This window comes from Symphalangus syndactylus, chromosome 5 (assembly GCF_028878055.3).
Source record: "Symphalangus syndactylus isolate Jambi chromosome 5, NHGRI_mSymSyn1-v2.1_pri, whole genome shotgun sequence".
NCBI lineage: Eukaryota > Metazoa > Chordata > Mammalia > Primates > Hylobatidae > Symphalangus > Symphalangus syndactylus.
Genome location: NC_072427.2, coordinates 137,679,735 through 137,703,376, shown reverse-complemented (window position 1 = coordinate 137,703,376; position 23,642 = coordinate 137,679,735). Strand labels below are relative to the sequence as shown.

Below are 23,642 nucleotides of genomic sequence, written 5' to 3'. Positions count from 1 at the left end.
ACAATGAGGTATGAATTGATGATCTCAAAACATCTGATATATTGCTCATAGCAAATCATCACTGGTCTACACATATTAATACTAGCTTAATTCCCACACTGAACTGGCCTTACATCATTCCACAGATATTTAGGGAATACCTACTATTCAAGGATACAACAGTAAACAAGACAGACACAAACCCTGATCTCTTTCTAGTAGGGGTGACAGACATTAAACAAGTTTACAAGCTAAGAAATGACACGAGAAAATGAGAAGTTATTTTAGAAAACTAAGGCAGAGAAATGGAATAGAAAGTAACTGGAGTGGGGATACTATTTTAAAGAGGCATCTCGGAAGACATGACAAAGAGCTGTGTCCGTATGACCACCTCATGGAGATCCATGAGAAGAGTATTCCAGGAAGAAAGAACAGCACATATAATAGCAGCGAGCACAGAAATGAGCATGGCATGTACCAGTGAAAGAAGACCTGGAGTCTGGAGATGGGATGGAGAGGGGCAGGCAGTAGGAGGTAAGGGTGAAGAGTTTGGTGGAGGCCCAATCAGGTAGGGCACAGAGGGCATATAGAGTGTGGCTTTTATTTTTTAAGTTGAGGAGAAACTTTTCAACTATAGTGGTTTTCAAAAGCTTTCCTTGATACCTTGTGTAATGGAGACCAGTGAAGAGACTACTGCAATAAAGTGAGACCAGTAAAAGTAGAAGTAGTAAAAACCAACAGATTCAGAATATATTTTGAAGACAGAGCCACAGGATCTGCTAATTGGACGTTGGCTGTGATTAATGAACTGGAGGAGGGGCACAGAAGGTCAGAGAAGAAAAGAAAACATTCAAGGATGATGCCTAGGTTGTTTTATCTTAGAAATGACTGAATAATTATATTATTTACTGAAATAAGGAATACTGATAGATGAATAGGTTTTGTTTCATTTTATTTAAGCCAAAAGTAAGGAAATCAGAGGTTGAACACTGAAAATCTTTAAAAATATATTTCATATGAAGGTAGAAATAGGATCAAGCCATTCCAAAGACTAATTAGTCACTTTTGCCTGAGAACAGCCCATCAATATAAGAAATAATAATATTTCTTACAAGATAATGTGATCGAATTTATACCAGATGGCCATAACCTGGCATTAAAATGCCAGCATAAACTACATGATATATACAAATGGATTATTTTACTTTTTGTTACTTTCAATACATTGCTTTCTTTAATACATAGCCTTGAAAAATTCACCACATGTTCGTTCACTTCTTTTTCTTTTTCTTTTTTTTGAGATGGAGTCTTACTCCGTCACCCAGGCTAGAATGCAGTGGCACGATCTTGGCTGACTGCAACCTCTACCTCCTAGGTTCAAGCAATTCTCCTGCCTCAGCCTCCTAAGTAGCTAGGACTACAGGAGTGTGCCACCACGCCTGGCTAATTTTTGTTTTTTTAGTAGAGATGGGGTTTCACCATGTTGGCCAGGCTGGTCTTGAACTCCTGGCCTCAAGTGATCTCCTGCCTCGGCCTCCCAAAGTGCGGGGATTAGAGGCGTGAGCCACCGTGCCTGGCCTTCATTCACTTCTTAAATGTCCACTGGGAATGGTCTGTGTGCCAAGGACTGTGGTAAACATTGGAGATACAAAGATAATTAATATGCATTTACCATGAAAGTTAGGGATACTCTTTCAAGTACTGCGAATACAGACACATAAATGATTATTATAAAATGTTATAAGAGCAGAGATAGAGAAATGTACAGACCATGAGAACGTCATAGAGGAGGGATACCTAGCTTATGAGGGACAAATGTCAATTAACGTACTTGAGTGTATATAAAATTTATTCATGTAACAGTTTTTTCCTGAACTCTACCTCTTTCTAAAAATTCAAAGATTCAGTTTGGACATCTTTTTTTTAAATTTTGATGTATTGTACACTGGCAATTTGGGGTACCCTTATTCATTTATTCCACTGGCTTCTGTATTGTTCATGTGAGTGGTTTAAAATGAAAAAAGATATTTCGGCTCTACAGAAAAAGTTCCAGCTGGCAGACATAAAAAAGTAAAGAAAAGATTATTAAAACAGTATGGTAAGTTCATATACCAGGGTCTGTAGACAAGATCAAGCTCCAGTTTGGTTGCTTGTTGATGCTACAGCAGCTACTGCTACTTCTAGAGTTTGGCAATTTTAAACTCTTCTTAGGCAGCATCATAGGTCAAGTAAAAATGTGCCCAGCATACAGCCACACTCATAATTGGTTCTTAATATTTTCTGCTGAATTAAGCAGCCAATAAACCAATCATCAACCATTCAATAATTATTGATAGGATGAATGAAAATGAAGTTGCCACTGTCTTCCTTTGAGAATATTAGTTATTAACCACCAGCTAAGGAGGCCAGCTGTAGCTCCATGAGCCATACGGATTATTGTTTCTAAGATTTTATGTCCGCTGGTGGCTCCCATGAGGCTCATCGGCAATGTCTCCTTGGATTACTTTCTCAATGCTGATACATTTGTCCTAAGTTTGTTTAATGGTAAAACTGAACTATACCTATTACACTATCTTTTGAATTGTAGGAAGCATCTAATATTTCTCCTCCTAAGCTCTTTCAGTTTCTGGAATTCACAGAATGTCGTTTTGTAGGACAGCTAACTTCTTCCATACTAGGTTCATTGTTTGTTCTTATTGTTTTTTAGGTACGCAAAAGTCCTTTTACAAGTCTTATAGGTCCTATAAGTAGGACCTTTGTGTTCCCCTAGGATAAATGAACATGCTTATTTGTCCCACATTTATTACGTTATAGGCCCCGTTTTTAGAGAGAAACCTAGCCCACACCTAGTTTCTGTACACTTACTCAGATGTATTAACCCACTTATGCCGGAGGTTGCAAATTTTTTGTGAAAAATCAGACCTTAGCAATGACCTTGAACAGTAGGATATAAATAACTCCCAAAAGCTTAGCCTTCCAGTAATGGAACACTAGGCATAAATGGGTTTAATAACACTCCCCCCCATAATATACAAAACCAGATTTATAAATCATGCCCTAGGACTGTCATAACGTCCCATAGTCTGACAAGATCATATAATGCTCCAATACCAACCAACAATAACTCTAGGTCATAGTCTTTAATTAAAATGCTGAACCCACCGGAAGCATAGAGTTTATATGTACAGATACATGTGTTTCTTCTATTGTCTATTTCTTAAAAACATGGAAGGGAAAACCATTTGTATAACTTTTTATGGTTTACACAATATTATTATTATTATTATTGCTTTTTTATTTTTATTTATTTATTTTTTGAGATGGAGTCTCGCTCTGTCACCGAGGCTGGAGTGCAGTGGCACAATCTCAGCTCACTGAAATCTCCACCTCCCTGGTTCAAGCAATTCCCTTGCCTCAGCCTTCTGAGTAGGTGTAATTACATGCCACCATGCCTGGCTAATTTTTTTGTATTTTAGTAGAGACAGGGCTTCACCGTGTTGGCCAGACTGGTCTCGAACTCCTGACCTCAGGCAAGTTGCCCGCCTTGGCCTCTCAAAGTGCTGAGATTACAGGCGTGAGCCACTGCGCCCAGTTACAAAATATTGTTAACATATATTAACTAATTCATTGTGTATTAACTAACACAGCAAAGAGGTGATATTCTTATAAGAAGGATCTTGAGAAAAAAACATTTCTCACTGGGCTGCTGCCCTTTATATTCATGCTTACATCGCCATTCCAAAATATCTCACACTAAGCATCTGTGTTACTCTCTTTAGGATATGTTACAGACATTGAGCTCTCCTGGCTCTTGAATTAAATTGAGTCAGCCAAGCCACTCTCTCATTTGGAATCTATGCCCAGGTGTCCCTGAACAATTCCTCTGAATTCAGTTCTCTAGGAATCTGGAAATTCTATTTCAACACTCAGACCAACTCTGAGGCTCCCATAAACTTTAAAACTTCTAAGAGAGAAAAAATAAATCTTAGTTATGATTATGAAGGGTTTCACATCCTGCATATAAACAAATGATCCCTTCTTACTGGCTTTAGCTGTGAGACTAGATAAAGAGAATTTATACCATCAGATTAAATCAAAGAACAACTGAGGTATTACTTAATCATTCTGGGGAAAATTTGGCTAATCTTTATAATGGAAACAATAAGGACTTTCTCCAGCTCTCTGAAACCAGTTGGTTTTTCTTTTGAACTATTGCCTAATTATTATCTTCTTTTTTTTGAGGACAGGGTCTCACTCTGTCACCAAGGCTGGAGTGGCACAATCATGGCTCACTGCAGCCTTTACCTTCCTGGACTCAGGCGATCCTCCCACCTCAGCCTCCCAAGTAGCTGGGACCAGAGGCATGCACCACCATACCCAGCTAACTTTTTTATTATTTTTTAGAGATAGGGTCTCACCATGTTGCCCAGGCTGGCCTTCAGCTCCTAGGCTCAAGCAATTTGGACCTCGGCCCAAAATGCTGGAATTATAGGCATGCGCCACAGTGCCTGACCTATCTTCATTTTTTAATTTTCTTTCACCAAGATACAAATTAAAGTGGCCAACAAATTATGCATCCACAATTTTGCACTCAATTCCACTATAACAATGATTTCTACAGAGTGATTTTTCATTGCATAAAAGATTTCACTGTAGTAATAAACTCAAAATTTCAACTCAATAATTTCTTGATAATTACATGCTCTTATAAAGCAGGAGAAATTGAGAAAAACATTTATTACCGATGTTTGTTGCTCTCCTAGCTCTTCATTTCATACTTTCATTTTTTAGACTAGACTGTGTTTTCATATTCTATATGGCCTTTCGCTTTGCTGATGCTAGCCTCGCATTAAGTGTTTTTTGTAGCTTTCTTTCTAGATAATTTTAAAGGGCAATATGACCAGTGTTTAAGGTCAGGTACGCTGGAGACAGACTATGTGTTTTTGTTTTGTTTTTATTTTTGTTTTTGAAAAAGTTATTATTTATGTTATTTGTGATTGACAGATCATAATTGTGTGCATTTATGGGATACAATGTGACGAAATCAAACTAGTTAACACAGCCACCACCTTGCCTACCTATCACTTTTTTATGGTGAGACATTTGAAATTTACTCTATTATTTTTACATTTATGATACATTACTATTGACTGTAGTCAGCTGATGGACAATAGATCTAAAAGTCTATTCCTACTGTCTATCTGAAACTTTATACCCTTTGATCAACAGCTCGCCATTCCCCCAACTCTTCACTCCCTAAGACTCTGATAATCACCATTCTACTCCTACAAATTAAACTTTATTAGATTTCATATGTATGTGAGATCATGTGATTTTTTTCTGTAGTTGGCTTATTTCACTTAGCATAATGCTCTCTGGATTCATTCATGTTGTCATAAATGACAGAATTTCCCCTCTTTTAAAACTAAATAGTATTTCATTGTGTGTACGTACTACATTTTCTTTATCTCTTCATCCATTGATGGACATTTATTTGTTTCCATATCTTGGCTATTGTGAACAATACTGCAAAGAATATGAGAGTGAAGACATTCCCGCAACATATTGATTTCCATTCTTTTGAATAAATACCCAGAGGCGAGATTATTCGGTCATATGGTAGTTCTAGTTTTAGTTTCTAGTGGAAACTACATATTGTTTTCCATAATTGCTGTACTAATTTATGTTCCCACAAACATTGCATAATTTCCCTTTTTTTAAACCCCCTCCAACACTTAATCTTTCATGTTTTTGATAAACCCATTCTAACAGATGTGAGGTGGTTTCTCAGTGTGGCTTTAATCGCATTTCCTTGATAATTAGTGATGCTTAACAGTTTATGTACTTATTGGCCATTTATATGTCTTCTTTTGAGAAATGTCTATTTAGGTTCTTTGCTTATTTTTTAATCAGTTTATTTGTTTTCTTGCTATTAAGTTATTTGAGTTTCTTATATGTTTTGGATACTAACCCATTATCAGACAAATGGTTTGCAAGCATTTTCTCCGATTCTATGGGCCATCTCTTCAGTTTGCTAATTGTTTCCTTTACTGAGTGGAAGTGTTTTAGTTTGATGCCTTCCATTTGTCTATTTTTGCTTTTGTTGCATGTGCTTTTGGGGTCTTATCCAAAAAAAAAATTGCTAAGACCAATGTCATGGAGATTTCCCCTTATGTTTTCTTCTAGCAGTTTTATAGTTTCAAGTCTTATATTTAAGTATTTTCTCCATTTTGAGCTATTTTTTGTGGGTGATGTAAGCTAAGGTCTTAATTTTATTCTTCATGTGAATATCCGGTTTATCAAACACAATTTATTGAAAGACTGTCTTCTTTCCATCATGTGTTCTTGGCACCTTTGTCAAAAACAAGTTGACCATAAATGCATGGGTTTATTTCTGGGTTTTTAATCTTGTTCCCTTTTGTTCAATGTGTCTATTTTTATGCCAGGACCATGCTGTTTTGATTACAATCACTTTATAATATGTCTTGAAGTTGGGTAGTGTGATTCCTCTAGCTTTGTTCTTTTTGCTCAAGATTGTTTTGGCTGCCTAGGATCATTTGTGGTTCCATAATAAGGATTGGTTGTCCATTTGTGTGAAAAAAAATGACATCTGGTTTTTATAGGAATTGCACTGAATCTGTAGATTGCTTTGGGTAATATGGACATTTAAAAAATATTAATTCTTCCAATCCATGAACACAGAAAATCTTTTCATTTAAGTTTTTTCAATTTCTTTCATCTGTGTTTTACAGTATTCACTATAGAAGTCCTTTACCTCCTTGGTTAAATTTGCACCTAAGTATTTGATTTTTTGTTGCCACCATAAATGGGATTTTCTTAATTTTTTTCCAGATAGTTCATTATTAGTATATAGAAATGCTACTGATTTTTGTATGTTTGTTTTGTGTCTTGCAACTTTAGTGAATTCCTTTATCAGTTCTAACAGTTCTTTAGTGGAGTCTAGGATTTTCTATATATATCGCGTCATCAGCAAATAGAAACGATTTCACTTCTTCCTTTCCTATTAGGACGCCTTCAATTTTCTTTTTGTCTTGCCTAACTGCTCTGGCAACTTCCAGTACTATGCTGAAAAGAAGTGGTAAGAATGGGCATCCTTGTCCTGTCTCTGATCTTAGAGGAAAAGCTTTCAACTTTTCACCATTGAGAATAAAGTTAGCTATGAGTTTGTCATATATGGCCTTTATTGTCCTGAGGTACATATCCTTTATACTTCATCTGTGGAGAGTTTTTATCATGAAGTTATGTTACATTTTGTCACATGATTTTTCTGCATCCAGTGAGATGATGATGTTATTTTTATCCTTCATTTTGTAAATTTAGTGTATCACATTTATTAATTTGGGTATGTTGAACTATCCTTGGATCCCAGGGTAAATCCCTCTGGACCATGGTGAATGATTCTTTTAATGTGTTCTGGAATTCAGCTTTCTAATAATATTTTCTTGAGTATGTTTGCATTTATGTTAATTAGAAATATTGGCCTGTAATTTTCTTTTCTTGTAGTGTGCTTTCCTGGGTTTGATATCAAGATAATGCTAGTCTCGTAAAATGAGTTTGAAAGAATTTCTTCTATTTCAATTTTGCGGAAGAGTTTGAAAAGAATTGGTATTCTTTTTTTTTTTATGTTTGATAGAATTCAGGAGTAAAGCTGTACAGTTGTGGGCTCTTCTTTGATGAGAGACTTTTTATTACTGATCCAATCTCCTTACGCATTATTGGGCTATTCAGATTTTCTGTTTCTTTCTGATTCAGTCTTTGTAGATTATATGTGTCTAGGAATTTATCCAATTCTTCAAGGTTATCCAATTTTTTGGCATGTAATTGCTCATTCCATTTTTTTTTTTTTTTTTTTTTTTTTGAGACGGAGTCTCGCTCTGTCACCCAGGCTGGAGTGCAGTGGCGCAATCTCGGCTCACTGCAAGCTCCGCCTCCCAGGTTCACGCCATTCTCCTGCCTCAGCCTCTCCGAGTAGCTGGGACTACAGGCGCCCGCCACCACGCCCGGCTAATTTTTTTTGTATTTTTAGTAGAGACGGGGTTTCACCGTGGTCTCGATCTCCTGACCTCGTGATCCGCCCGCCTCGGCCTCCCAAAGTGCTGGGATTACAAGCGTGAGCCACCGCGCCCGGCCTCCCATTTTTTAATGATCCTTTCTATTACAGTGGCATCAGTTATAATGTCTCCTCTTTCACTTTTGATTCATTTATTTGAATAGTCTTTCTTTTTTTCCTAGTCTAGTAAACAGTTTGTATTACCGTCTTGTAAACGGTTTATTACAAAATACAAACCATCTAGTAAATGGTTTGTATTTTGTATTTTGTTTATCTTTTCAAAAAACAACTGTCATTTTTCTGTTGTTTTTTAGTACTTATTTCATTAATTTTTGCTCTGGTCTTTGTTATTTCCTTTCGTTTGCCAGCTTTGAACTAAGGTAGTTCTTCTGTCTCTAGACTTTTGAGGTGTTACGTTACATTGTTTATTTGTGATTTTTCTTCTGCTTTGACATAGACATTTATTGCTATGAATTTCCCACTTGGAACTGCTTTTGCTGCAAGCAATATGCTTTAGTCTGTTTTGTTTTTATTTTTGTCTCCATATATTTTTTATATTTTCTGTGACCCATTGGTTGTTTCTGAGCATGTTGTTTAATTTCCACGTATTTGAGCATTTTCCAAATTTATCCTGTAGTTGATTTCTAGTTTTACAGCATTGTGATCCAAAAATATACTTAATATAATTTCAATCACCTTGGATTTGTTGTTTTCTTTTGTGACCTTACACGATCTATCCTGGAGAATGTTTCACGTGCACCTGAGAAGGATGGGTATCCTACTGCTATTGGATGGAATGTTTTGTATTTGGTCTAAAGTATAATCTACATCCAATATTTCTTTATTGATTTTATTTCAATTCCTGAACACAGGGTCTTTCTACTGTTTTGTTTTCTTTGAATTCTTTCTTTAATGCTTAATAGTTTTTATCGCAGAGATCTTTTACCTCCTTGGTTAAATTTATTTCTATTTTACTTTTTTGTGACCATTGTGAAAGGAAGTGCCTTTTTGATGTCTTTTTCAGGTAGTTCTCTACTGGCATATAGAATTGCTACTAATCTTGTGTATTGATTTTGTATCCTGCAACTTTATTGAATTCATTTATTTGTTATGGCAAATTTTTTGTGAAGTCTTTAGTATTTCTATATAAATGATCGTGTCATCTGCAAACACGGACAAATTTGACTCCCGCTTTCCTATTTGAATGTTCTTTTTTTCTTTCTCTTGCCAAATTGCTCTGAGTAGGACTTCCAACCTATGTTGAATAAAAGTGGTTAAAGTGGGCATCCTTGTCTTCTTATTCCAGATCTTAGAGGAACAATTTTAACTTTTCCTCATTTTGTATGATGTTAGCTGTGGGTTTGTCATATATTGACTTTATAATGAGTATTTTCCTTTTATACCTAATTTGTTGAGAGTTTTTATCATGAAGGATGTTAAATTTTATAAAATACTTTTTCCATAACTCTTGAAGCAATTATATGATTTGTGTCCTTGATTCTGTTATTGTGATGTATCACACCTATTTATTTGCAGCTGAATCATCCTTGCATCTCTGATATAAATCCCACTTGATCATGGTGACTGATCTTTTTAATGTGTTGTTGAATTGGTTTCCTAGTAATTTGTTGGAGATTTTTGCATCTATGCTCATCAGACCTGTGGTTTTCTTTTTTTGTTGTGTGCTTCTCTGGTATTGGAACTAGTGTAATGCTGGCCTCATAAGATGAGTTTGGAATGATTCTCAGCTTTTTTCTATTTTTGGAAGAGTTTGGTAAGAATTTGTATTAGTTCTTTTTCAAATAGCAGAATTCAGCAATAAAACCATCAGGCTCTGGGCTTTTCTTTGATGAGAGGGTCTTTATTACTACTTCTGTCTTGTTACACATGATTAGTTTGTTCAGGTTTTCTATTTCATGATTTAATCTTGGTATGTTGTATGTATCCAGTAATTTACCTATTTTTTTTTTTTTTTTTTTTTTATTATACTTTAGGGTTTTAGGGTACATGTGCACAATGTGCAGGTTTGTTACATATGTATCCATGTGCCATGTTGATTTCCTGCACCCATTAACTCGTCATTTAGCATTAGGTGTATCTCCTAATGCTGTCCCTCCCCCCTCCCCCCACCCCACAACAGTCCCCGGAGTGTGATGTTCCCCTTCCTGTGTCCATGAGTTCTCATTGTTCAATTCCCACCTATGAGTGAGAACATGCGGTGTTTGGTTTTTTGTTCTTGCGATAGTTTACTGAGAATGATGTTTTCCAGTTTCATCCATGTCCCTACAAAGGACACGAACTCATCATTTTTTATGGCTGCATAGTATTCCATGGTGTAAAATGTGGCACATAATTTACCTATTTCTGCTGGATTTTCCAGTTTGTTGGCATATAATTGCCCATAATAGTCTCTTCTGAGCCTTTGTATTTCTATGATATCAGTCGTAATGTCCCTTTTAAAAATCTTTGATTTTACTTGTCTTTTCTCTTTTTTTCTTAGCCTAGCTAAATGTTTGTTAATTTTATTTATTTATTTTTAAAGAACCAACTATCTTTGTCACTGATCTTGTGTATTTGTTTTAATCTCTCATTTATTTCTGTTGTGATCTTTGTTGTTTCTTTCCTTCCACTAATTTGGGGTTTAGTTTGTTCCTGTTTTTCTAGTTCCATGAGGTATAACATTAGGTTGTTTTTTAAATATCTTTCTATTTTGTTGATGTATGCATTTATTGATATAAATTCCCCTCATAGAACTGCTTTTGCTATATCCCATAGATTCTAGTATATTGTGTTTCCATTTGAACTTGCCCCAAGGAATTTTTTTTAATTTTCTATTTAATTTTTTCCTTAAAAATTATTTAGTCTTTATACTAAATATATAAATGGCTTGCACATCATAATTATAGTATTACATTATTCTGACTTTGTCTGTGGACTCACTTTTACCAGTGATTTTCATACCTTCAGGTGTTTTCTTATTACGTGTTAGCATTCTTTTCATTGAGAATAAACAACTCCTTTTAGCATTTCATGTAAGACAGATCCGGTGTAAATGAATTCCCTCAGTTTTTATTTTTCTAGAAAAGTCTTTGTCTCTCCATGATGTTTTAAGAATAGCTTTGCTGAGTACTGTATTATTGACTGACGGGTTTGTTTGTTTTTTTTTCATTCAGCATTTTGAATATGTTATCCTGCTTTCTCCGGCCCTGCAGGGTTTCTGCCGTGAAACCCACTGAAAGCTGGATTGAGTCTCAGCCAAAAATATGTTTCTTTTCTCTTGCTGCTTTCAGCATTCTTTCTTTGTCTTTAATTTTTGATAATTTGATTATAATGTTTCTTGGGGAATTTCTCCTTAGTTTAAAATTTGATTGGTGACCTCTGGGCTTCCTCTACCTGAACAATGTCATAGATTTGGAAAATTTTCAGACATTATATCCTTAAATATGCTTCCTAGGCCTTTTTCTCTCTCCTCCTTTTTGGGAATTATTATTATGTGGAGCTTGGTTTGCTTGATGATGGCCCATAATTCCCATAGGTCTTTTTCACTCTTTTTTCCTTCTCTGATTGGGTAATTTCGTATATCTGGTCTTGAAGCTCACTGACTTTTATGTGAACAAGTCTGTTGTTTATGTTTTCTGATGAGTTTTTCAGTACAGTTATTGTGGTTTTTTCTTTCTAGGATTCCTATTTGGTTTTTTATTAAATTGTTCCTCTGTGTTTGTCAAATTTTTTATTTTATTTCTGGATGGTTTTCCAAATTTTATTTTTATTTTTTAAACATTTTCTTTGTTATTCTCTGAATTCATTTAAGAAGATTATTCTGAATTCTTTATCAGACATTTTATAGAACTTCAATTTTTCTGTGTCCATTACTGGAACTTTTGTCGATGTTTTTCTTTTTTCTTTGCTTTGCTTTTCCTTTTTTTTTTTTTTTTTGACAGTGTCAGCTATCCCTAAGTTTTCACAATCCTTGCATATTTTCACTGATACTCACACATTTGAGGAGTTGGCCATGTCTTCCAGCTTTTGCAGGTGATCTTTGGTGGTTTGATACTTAACATCAGAACATAATCATTTGTCTGCTGTTGCTTTCCATTCTGGGGAAGATTTATCATGAGTACCAGAACTAAAATACTGCACAAGACCTAACTTGCTGCCCTGCCATTGTTTCTCAGTCTGGGGAACACTTACAAAGAGCACCAAAACTTAAGCCACAGCAGAAATTAAATACGATATTGATTCTTCCCATCCATGAGGATGGGATGTTTTTCCATTTGTTTGTGTCTTCTTTTATTTTCTTGAGCAGTAGTTTGTAGTTTTCCTTGAAGAGGTCCTTCACATCCCTTGTTAACTGTATTCCTAGGTATTTTATTCTCTTTGTAGCAGTTGTGAATGGGAGTTCATTCATGATTTGAGTCTCTGTTTGTCTATTGTTGAAGTATAGGAGTGCTTGTGATTTTTGCACATTGATTTTGTATCCTGAGACTTTGCTGAAGTTGCTTATCAGCTTAAGGAGTTTTGGGGCTGAGATGATGGGGTTTTCTAAATATAGAATCATGTCACCTGCAAACAGAGACAATTTGACTTCCTCTCTTCCTATTTGAACACCCTTTATTTCTTTTCTTGCCTGATGGCCCTGGCCAGGACTTCCAATACTATGTTGAATAGGAGTGGTGAAAGAGGGCTTCCTTATCTTGTGCTGGTTTTCAAAGGGAATACTTCCAGCTTTTGCCCATTCAGTATGATATTGGGTGTGGGTCTGTCATAAATAGCTCTTATTATTTTGAGATATGTTCCATCAATGCTAAGTTTATTGAGAGTTTTTAACATGAAGGGATGTTGAATTTTATCAAAGGCCTTTTCTGCATCTATTGAGATAACCATGTGGTTTTTGTCATTGATTCTGTTTATGTGATGATAGATTACATTTATTGATTTGCATATGTTGAACCAGCCTTGCACCCCAGGGATGAAGCTGACTTGATTGTGGTGGATAAGCTTTTTGATAAGCTGCTGGATTCAGTTTGCCAATATTTTATTGAGGATTTTCACATTGATGTTCATCAGGGATGTTGGCCTGAAGTTTTCTTTTTTTGTTGTGCCTCTGCCAGGTTTTGGCATCAGGATGATGCTGACCTCAGAAAATGAGTTAGGGAGAAGTCCCACCTTCTAAATTGTTTGGAATAGTTTCAGAAGGAATGGTACCAGCTCCTCTTTGTACCACTGGTAGAATTCGGCTATGAATCTGTCTGGTCCTGGACTACTTTTGGTTAGCAGGCTATTAATTACTGCCTCAATTTCTGAGCTTGTTCTTGGTATATTCAGGGATTTGACTTCTTCTTGGTTTAATATTGGGAGGGTGTATGTGTCCAGGAATTTATCTGTTTCTTCTAGATTTTCTAGTTTATTTGTGTAGAGGTGTTTATCGTATTTTTTGATGGTAGTTTGTATTTCTGTGTGGTCAGTGTTGATACCCCCTTTATCACTTTTTATTGTGTCTATTTGGTTCTTCTCTCTTTTCTTCTTTATTATTCTAGATAGCTATCTATTTTGTTAATTTTTTCAAAAAACAAGCTCCTGGATTCATTGATTTTTTGGAGGTTTTTTGTATCTCTATCACCTTCAATTCTGCTTTACTCTTAGTTAATTATTGTCTTCTGCTAGCTTTTTGATTAGTTTGCTCTTGCTTCTCTAGCACTTTTAATTTAATGGTGATGTTAGAGTGCTGATGTGAGATATTTCCAGCTTTCTGATGTGGATATTTAGTGCTATAAATTTCCCTCTTAACACTGCTTTAGCTGTGTCCCAGAGATTCTGATACGTTGTCTCTTTGTTCTGATTGGTTTCAAAGAACTTCTTGATTTCTGCCTTAATTTCACTATTTACCCAGGAGTCATTCAGGAGCTGGTTGTTCAATTTCTATGTAATTGTGTGGTTTTCAGTGTGTTTCTTAATACTGAGTTCTAATTTGATTGCACTGTGGTATGAGAGACTGTGTTATGATTTCAATTCTTTTGCATTTGCTGAGGAGTGTTTTTCTTCCAATTATATGGTCAATTTTAGAAGTAAGTGCTATGTGGCACTGAGAAGAATGTATATCCTGTTGATCTGGGGTGGAGAGTTCTGTAGATGTCTGTTAGGTCCACTTGATCCAGAGCTGAGTTCAAGTCCTTAATATCCTTGTTAATTTTCTGTCTCGTATTGACAGTGGGATGTTAAAGTATCCCACTATTATTGTGTGGGAGTCTCAGTCTCTTTGTTGGTCTCTAAGAACTTGTTTTATGAATCTGGGTGCTCCTGTACTGGGTGCATATATAAGAATAGTTAGCTCTTCTTGTTGAATTGATCCATTTACCATTATGTAATGCCCTTCTTTGTCTTTTTTGATCTTTGTTGGTTTAAAGTCTGGTTTGTCAGAGACTAGGATTGCAACCCCTGCTTTCTTTTGCTTTCCATTTACTTGGTAAGTTTACCTCCACCCCTTTATTTTGAGCCTATATGTGTCTTTGTATGTGAGATGAGTCTCCTGAATTCAGCACACCGATTGGTCTTGACTCTTTATCCAATTTGTCAGTGTGTGTTTTTTAATTGGGACATTTAGCCCATTTAATATTGTTAAATTTTATTGTTATGTGTGATTAATATTGTTATGTGTGAATTTAATCCTGTCATCATGATGCTATCTGGTTATTTTGCACACTAGTTGCTGCAGTTTCTTCACAGTGTCATTAGTCTTAATATTTTGGTGTGTTTTTGCAGTGTCTGGTACCGGTTTTTCCTTTCCATATTTAATGCTTCCTTCAGGAGCTCCTCCAAGGCAGGCCTGGTGGTGATGAAATCCCTCAGCATTTACTTGTCCGGAAAGGATATTATTTCTCCTTCACTTATGAAGCTTAGTTTGGCTGCATATGAAATTCTGGGTTGAACATTCTTTTCTTTAGGAATGTTGAATATTGGCCACCCCTCTCTTCTGTCTTGTAGGGTTTCTGCTGAAAGTTCTGCTGTTAGTCTGATGGGCTTACCTTTGTAGGTGACCTGGCATTTCTTTCTGGTTGCCCTTAACATTTTTTCCTTCATTTCAACCCTGGAGAATCTGATGATTATGTGTGTTGGGATTGATCTTCTCAGAGATTATCTTAGTGATGTTCTCTGAATTTCCTGAATTTGAATATTGGCCTGTCTTGGTAGGTTGGGAAAGTTCTCCAGGATAATATCCTGAAGTGTGTTTTCCAACTTAGTTCCATTCTCTGATTCTCTGTCAGGTACTCCAATCAGTCATAGCTTTGGTCTTTTTACATAGTCCCACATTTCTTGGAGGTTTTGTTCATTCCTTTTCATTCTTTTTCTCTAATTTTGTCTGCCTTCCTTTCAGCAAGATAGTCTTCAAACTCTGATATCCTTTCTTCCACTTGGTCAACTAGGCTATTGATACTTGTTTATGCTTCACGAAGTTCTTGTGCTGTATTTTTCAGCTCCATCAGGTCATTTATGTTCCTCTCTAAACTGGTTATTCTAGTTAGCACCTCCTGTAACCTTTTATCAAGGTTCTTAGCTTCTTTGCATTGGGTTAGAATATGCTCTTCTAGTTCAGCATAGCTTGCTATTACCCCCCTTCTGAAGCCTACTTCTGTCAATTTTTCCATCTCATCCTCTGTCCAGTTCTGCACCCTTGCTGGACAGGTGTTGCAATCAGTTGTAAGAGATGAGGCACTCTGGCCTTTTGGATTTTCAGTGTTTGTTTGCTGATTCTTTCTCATCTTCATGAGACAAACTCACAAATTCTTCGTGAGTTTGCCTAGTTTCGATCTTCGAGTCTGCTGACCCTTGGATGGCATTTTTGTGGGGACCTTTTTCGTTGATGCTGTTGTTGCGTTCTGTTTGTTTGTTTGTTTTTCTTTTAATGGTCAGGTCCCTCTTCTGTAGGGCTGCTGCAGTTTGCTGGGGGTTCACTTCAGGCTCTGTTCATCTGGTAACTCCCACGTGTGGAGATGTCACTCGAGAAGGCTGGAGAACAGCAAAGGTGGGTGCCTGTGCCTTCTCCTGTGATTTCTGACCTCGAGGGGCACTGACCTGATGCCATTAGGAATGCTCCTGTATTGGGTGTCTGACAACCTCTGTTGGTGGGTCTCACCCAGTTGGGTGGCATGGGGAGCAGGATCCGTTTAATGAAGCACTTTGACTGTCCCGTGGTAGAGGGGCTGTGCTTCACTGTGGGGAAAACTCACTCATCTGATCTGGGCTGCCCAATTCTTCAGAACTAGCAGGAGGAAAGACTAAGTCTGCTGGCCTGCCGAATCTGTGGCTACCCCTCCTCTTAGGGGCTCAGACCCAGGGAGATCAGAGTTCTGTCCCCAAGCCCCTGGCTGGAGTTGTTGGAGTTCCTGCAGGGAGGCCCTGCCCAGTGAGTAGGAGTGGGTCAGGGTCAGGCATGAAGAGGCATTCTGGCCACAGTCTGCCACAGCTTGTGTGTTGGGCTGTGGGGGATACCTCTTGAGACCAAGCTTTCCAGCCTCCTTGGCTCCAGCCGGGAGGGGTGGGGGGTTAGCAATGGGGAGTGTAGCCTGGAGCTATAGAGATGGCTGCCGCCCATCCCCCACCCTGGGATCTTAGTTTGTTAGGTAGTTCTCCGTCCCAGTGTCGACTGCCGCCTCTCCCACAAGGGCCTCACAGGGCTTACTTAGACAGCAGGCAACTGCAGCTGTGGTGCTGGCCACCTCTCCTCCCAGGAGCTCAGCAGGCTTAAGCAGATTTTAGCTGAGTGGCTGTTGAGAATCTGTGTGGCTCCATGGTTGGGACCCTAGGCCCCTGTGGTGTGGGATTTTCCAATTCATGGGTTGCACAGTTCCATGGAAAAAGCATGGTTTCCCATGCTGGGAAGCATGCTCACTTACCGCCTCCCTTGGCTGGGGGGTGAGGGCTGCCCTGCCCTATGTGGCTCTCAGGTGGCCCATTGCACCATACTGCTCTTCCTTCCTCTCTGTGGGTCACGCCAGCTGCCTAGTCAGTTCTAATGACAGAACCTGGATACCTTAATTGCCAGTGCAGGATTCGCACACTGTTATGGTTCTTTTCAATGGAAGCCTCTGATAGCCGCTGCTTCTAGTTGGCCATCTTGGCCCTGCCCCTAATTTGTATCTCTTAACAATTTACTTTAGCAGTTGTTTTTAATAGCTTTTTCTTCCAACTCTCTAAAACTGCTTTACACACCACCCTTAGAGTGTTAGAGAATTATGAGTATGGATATGCATCATTTATACCATTGAGCCTTTTTTTCTCGCTTTCATTTGTTTTTTGTTATAAATTAGCAGACTTTTATTTTAACTTAAATAACTCCCGTTAGCAATTCCTGTAAAGCAGGGCTAGTGGTGATGAACTCCATTAGCTTTTGTTTTTAATTTTTCCCTCATTTCTGAAGGACAACTTTGCCAGGTAAAGTATTCTTGTTGGCAGGTTTTTTTTTTTTCTTCAGCAATTTGAATATATCATCCTATTCTCTCCTGGCTTGCAGGGTCTCTGCTGCAAAATCTGTTTAAAGTCATATTTGTAGTCCATCGAATATGATATCTTCTTTATATGTTGTTTCTTTTAGTATTCTTTCCTTACCTTTGATTTTTGATAATTGGAGTGTGATGTCTTGGGGATTTCCTCTTTGAGTTGAATTTAATTGATGACTTCTGAATTTTCTATATCTGAATGTTGTCATCTTTCCTCAGATTTGAGAAATTTTTCATCATTATTTTATTAAATATGCTTTCTAGGCCCTTTTCTCTCTCCTCTCCTTTAGGAACTCCTACTATTTGAAGGTTAGTTCACTTGATAGTGTCTCTTAATTCTCATAAACTTTCTTCATTCTTTTTCATTATGTTTTTCTTTTTGTTTCTCTGATTGGATAACTTCAGATGTCCTGTCTTTGTGCTCACTGTTTTTTTTCTTCTGCTTGATCATGTCTACTGTTGAAGCTTCCTAATAACTTTTTCAGTTCAGTTATTGTATTCTTTATCTCTAGAATTTTTATTTGGGTTTTTGATTTTTTTATATTCCTTTGTAAGATATATTTTTTGTTTTCCATATTTCACTTAATTTTCTATCTGAATTTTCTTTTAGTACCTTGAACTGCTTTAAGAGGAGTATTCTGAATATTTTATCGGACATTTCATAGTACTCCATTTCTTCGTGGTCTGTTACTGGCATTTTATTAGTTTCCTTTAGCAGTGTCATATTTCCGTGATTTTTTAAATAATCCTTGTGTCCTTATATTGGTGCCTGCATATGTGAGGACATCATCACCTCTTCCAGTCTTTGTTTGTGTTTTTTGATGGTGATAGAGCTTTACTATTTAGTATAACCTAGAATTCTGGTTGGGCCAGCTGGTAGCAACATCGGTAGGATCACTGCTCTGCAGCTGAAGTTGTGCAGGGCCAAATACTTCATTTATAGGTAATTACTGATCTGTAGGTGCCTCCTAGCATGGGGAAGACAACAAGAGCATTGGGCTCAGTTGGATTACCTATTCATTTCTAGGATTGGGTAGGGCCAAATGCTCCCTCCATGGGTAACTGCTAATCTGCAGTTGCCTCCAAGTCTGGGAAAGACTTAATGCCAGCATTGAAATTAGTTGGATCACCTCTTCATGGCCAGAGTTTGGCAGGGCCAGATACTCTGTGGATAATCACTGATCTGCAGTTCCTCCCCAGTATGGGGAAAACTAAGTTTGAGTACTGAAACTTAGGGGATTACCTCTCCACTGGTAGGATTGAGCAAGTTCGGATGCTTTCTCCATGGGCAATCACGATCTACAGTTGCCTGTCAACCCTGGGAAGACTTATGAGAGCATCTGGGCTGTGTGGGGAAGCTGCCTAAGGATCGGACCATGAAATATCCATGAACTATGTTTTCTCCATTACAATGTTGTTGCTAGTCTCTCTGGTATGGTACCTCCACTGGCCAGATGAAGAGCAACCCCCACAATCTGTGTGCTGGTGGCTGAGAGCCCCAGTCCTATTCTTTTTCTCTAAGTGAGCCCAGGTGGTTTAACCCTATTGGTACTCCCAGCATTTCCTTTGAGACAAGACAGGAGTGAGCCTCCTGCAAAGGGTCCCAGAAAAGTGGGAAGACTGAATGTGTGCCTCCAACTCACATTGGTCTCTGTAGAAACTGTGGGTCCAGGGAAATTATCTGTGGATGATGCTGTGCTAGCTTGAAGGAGGGGTGACACAATCAAAGAGAACCATTTCTTTTACTGTGTAATCATGGCCCTTCTTGATTCTGCAGTCCAAAGGGTGTCTCAGCTTCACTCTCAAGTTTTAGGATATTCAGGGTGGTATTCTCGCCTGTGGATGGTTGCTAATTGAATTTCTGGGTATGGGGGTAGTGAGGCCACAGAAATCTTTGTCACTTTGTTGATGTCACTCTTCCAATGTGTTATTTTAATCCTGTATTAGTATATGTTAATGGTGTGACCTTAAACTAGTAGCTTCTTTGTGCCTCAGTTTTCTTTCTTTTTTTTTTTTTTTTTTCTTTTGAGTCAGAGTTCCAACCTTTTTGCCCAGGCTGAAGGGCAACATCGCAATCTTGGCTTACTGCAACCTCCACCTCCCAGGTTCAAGTGATTCTCCTGTCTCAGCCTCCCAAGTAGCTGAGATTACAGGTGCCCACCACCACGCCTGGCTAATTTTTTTTGTATTTTTAGTAGAGATAGGATTTTGCCATGTTTGCCAGGCTGGTCTCAAACTCCTGACCTCAGGTGATCCACCTGCCTTGGCCTCCCAAAGTGCTAGGGTTACAGGCATGAGCCACCCACCCAGCCTGTGCGTCAGTTTTCTTGTTTATAAAACAGATTTTTTTTTGAAGATTAAATGAATTGATATCAGTAAAATTCTTAGAAGAGTGTCCAGCACTAAGTGAGGGATTTATAAAAGTTTGTTGCAATTAATGTAAGTGTTCCAAATGAAGTGATGAGAAATTAGTTACATCTCTGGGTAACTGTTTTTTCTTTTATTTAAAATTATCTAAGTACATTTTTGCTACTTTTAAAAAATCTGTATATTGGCCCAGACCTGGTGGCTAATGCCTGTAATACCAGCATTTTGGGAGGCCAAGGCAGGCAGATCACCTGAGGTCAGAAGTTTGAGACCAGCTTGGCCAACATGATAAAACCCCGTCCCTACTAAAAATACAAAAAATTAGCTGGGCATAGTGGCTGGCACCTGTAATCACAGCTACTCGGGAGGCTGAGGCAGGAGAATCACTTGAACCTGGGAGGCAGAGTTTGCAATGAACCAAGATTGCACCACTGTTACTCCAACCTAGGCAACAAGAGCAAAACCTCATCTCAAAAAAAAAAAAGTCTGTATATTGAAGTTCATAAATTGAACTATTAGTCCTTTAAGTTCTCTGAGTTTGAGGCTTGTTGACTGACAGACTGGATCACACTTTTTGTCAGGTTTAGATTGGGAGGTATTTCATCAAGTCATCCCTAACTTCTAATGCAATTTCAGATGCAAGCAGAGGTATGCTGTACCTGGCCCATACTGTCTTGCAAGAGCCAATTGTGTGTACTTCTTCTCAATTCTGTATTTAATGACATCACATTGATAGCCTAAAATCAGCCATAATGGGAGTATTTACACCACATAAAATTGGCAAATGCCACAAATCAGAGTTTTTTCCTAAGGAAACAAAGTAAGCCAGCTATTAAATATTCATCTCTGCATAACAGGACATAAATCCACTTTAAAGAGATAGAAAATGATTCCAGAACTCAGCAAAATAAAAATCAACCTCTGTTCTTTTCCTGTTGAAATATTTACACCCAGATGATCAAAATATCATATATCAGTCTTATCACAACATTGTTTAAACACTTTATAAGTTTTATCCCAATAGACAACAAATTACCTACTATAATTAATCTCAGCATTTTCATCCCAATACTATTCACAAAGATTCCCTGTGTTTATAATGATTTTGATATTATTTTCAATAGTTAATTACCGCTGATTTTTTAAAAAATTAATTTAATTTCTAATTTGAGTATTACAGTATTTATATTCTAAATCTTCCTAATTTAAAACTATCTTTTAACAAAAAAACTCCCTTAACAGATTAAAGGAGTAATTGTGTCTTACTACAATCATTCTCCTTCAGTACAATATTCACAGTGATCCAAATGATAGGTAATAATAATCTCCTGCATGCTTTAATTACTACCTTAGTTTTCTTTGAAATTAGATGATTCTCATTGGTCTGCTATTCACAATTGCTTTCTCAGAAACATGGTGGTTTCTTTTTACTCACAGCAGGCCTTTGTATCATCTGAGTTTTCTAGAAAGGAAACTTTCCAATATCTAGAAAGGATACTTTCCAATATGTCCCCAGCTGTGAGTGTTTTAAGGGTATCTTTGTAGCCTAAGCACCAAGCATAGAGCAGAGGTTCAATTTCAGTTGATTGTAGGATCATTCCAAAAATGTCATCACATTTACTTTCCTTGACCCGAGAACCTGAGAGGGTACAATTTTTCTAAATATAAATTTATTAAGAATGTGCTATATTCTGTAACCCTAACTGGAAATTTACCAATGGTTTTCTGTTTGTTGTTTGTTTGTTTTGGTTTTGTTTTTTAACCTGATGGTTACTCTTCATGTGAGTGTGGAGTCTTCTGCCAGTCACAAAGCCATTCTAGGCAAACTACACCTCACATTTAAATAGTGCTTTGGATGTTACAAAGCACTCTCACTTACTCACACAGAGCATTTCAAGAAACAAAGTTTGTTTTATCAATCTCATTTTCTCACTATTACTTCTCCCTCTTTGACTTTACCTCATCATTCTACTGTTTTATTGCATGATTTCTTTTGAATAGCTCCCTTATATCTACCCCGATTATAAGTAAAAACAGTTTCTCTGATAAGACAAATAAATTTTCTCCAAAGAGAGACTTCGTGGGTTTTCACATGAAAAGAGTAAAGGATGACTGAGAAGGGAAAAATGTTTGTGAGAGAGATGAAATAAAAGAATAAAGGAAGGATGCACTTACATGGTGTAAGGATTCTGCCCTCTCACACTCAGTAAGCCAATGCCCCATTGTGAACAAAGCAAGCATAAGATGGAAGGCATGAATGCTGATTCCGCAGCTGGTCTAAGGTACAATGTGCTTGCCAATAAAAGGATCTCATAGCGTTGACTCTAAATTTAGTTTTAGACTAAATTTGTAGAATAATACAAATGTCTCCTAAACATAAGCTTAGTATAAGAACTTTATCTAGTATCCAACTAAAGAAATAGTGCCCTGCTTCTGTTGCTGGGGGAAACAGCTATGGGGTTCAATTTAGTAAGAGATAATATGTACATTCAATGCCTCATACATACATTTTGATTATGCACATGGTAACTTTATGGGTTATTTAAATGTTTTTACAGCTAACTTAGGCTGTTCTTGATTTTCACCTTCAACCTGATTTTAGAACCTAATGTGTATTTAAAATTCAATTTCACCCAAGAGTTATAACATTGTTAATGTTTTCCTCATATCCAGACTAGACTACTTCTGTTTCAAGTATACACTGGAATTCCATGTGAAACATAGCTGTGCTCTTTCCCCAAAGAGCTCTTTCCTCTAAACTCAACTTCAAAGAAAAAAAAAGTGGGCAGTTGAAAGATCTAATCAGCCTCTTCTTGTCCTCATGAAATCCTGATCTACTATGAATTCAGACACAATATATTATACTTAGGAAAGGAGACTTGATAATTTTGAAGAAATAGTTGTTTTAACACTATTGCTATTTTGTAATAGTTGTTTTAACCACCCTTATCAAATAAGAGAGATGCTGTATTTGAGCCTGAGAGGAACCAGAGTTAGTATCCAAAGTTATTAATCTATTGATGATCAGGGACTTCCAGGGGTCTAATTTAGGACATATATTGCATCTACAAGAAACTGAACCAGGAAAAAAAATTGTTTTACACTTAGAAGACTAACTAAGGCTGTCTTTAGTTAACAATTGCAGAGAGCTTGGAGATCTCACAGGGTGTTAAATGTTCTTTCTATAATAGTACATGCACTCTCATGTTCTCATTATATTGCACATGTGAGGTTTTCTGTGTTGCTTAATTATCTAATGTTCTATCCTATCCAGTGGAGATTCCAAATTTGCCTTCTCAATTAACTCATGGATATTAGACAAGAGGCTTGTGTTCTTTCTGCTGAACAGCAAAATGTGCTCTCTGAAATGTAGGTCATTTGTGATATCAAGAACAGTATAAGCTTAAACATTCCCCAACGTGCTTTGTAGTCATTACTTCTATTCCCATTCACTATTATGGGAGTCTGCAACTTTTAGAAATATTTAAACAATATACATTAATGTTATTATTATATTTCCTAGGAATAAAAATAGTTGAAATTCAAAGAATACAAATAATATTAATAATAAAAACAAAATGTGCCTTATTACTAAGTCCCACGTTTCAGTTTGGGGTACAAATACATTATTCAAACACTCAAGTCTTTCAGTTTGGGATTTAAGCTTGCATACTTTTATTTATTGACTTTATCAGTTGCTCAAATAAAATATTGGATAAACTAAACTATAA

At 37.1% G+C, this 23,642-nt stretch overlaps 1 protein-coding gene across 3 annotated transcripts in view; it reads left to right on the top strand.

Moving 5' to 3' along the window:
• PIK3C2G (phosphatidylinositol-4-phosphate 3-kinase catalytic subunit type 2 gamma) overlaps nucleotides 1–23,642 on the top strand; it is a 403,358-nt gene that overhangs the window by 254,139 nt on the left and 125,577 nt on the right. The gene's annotated exons all lie outside the window — the stretch shown is intronic.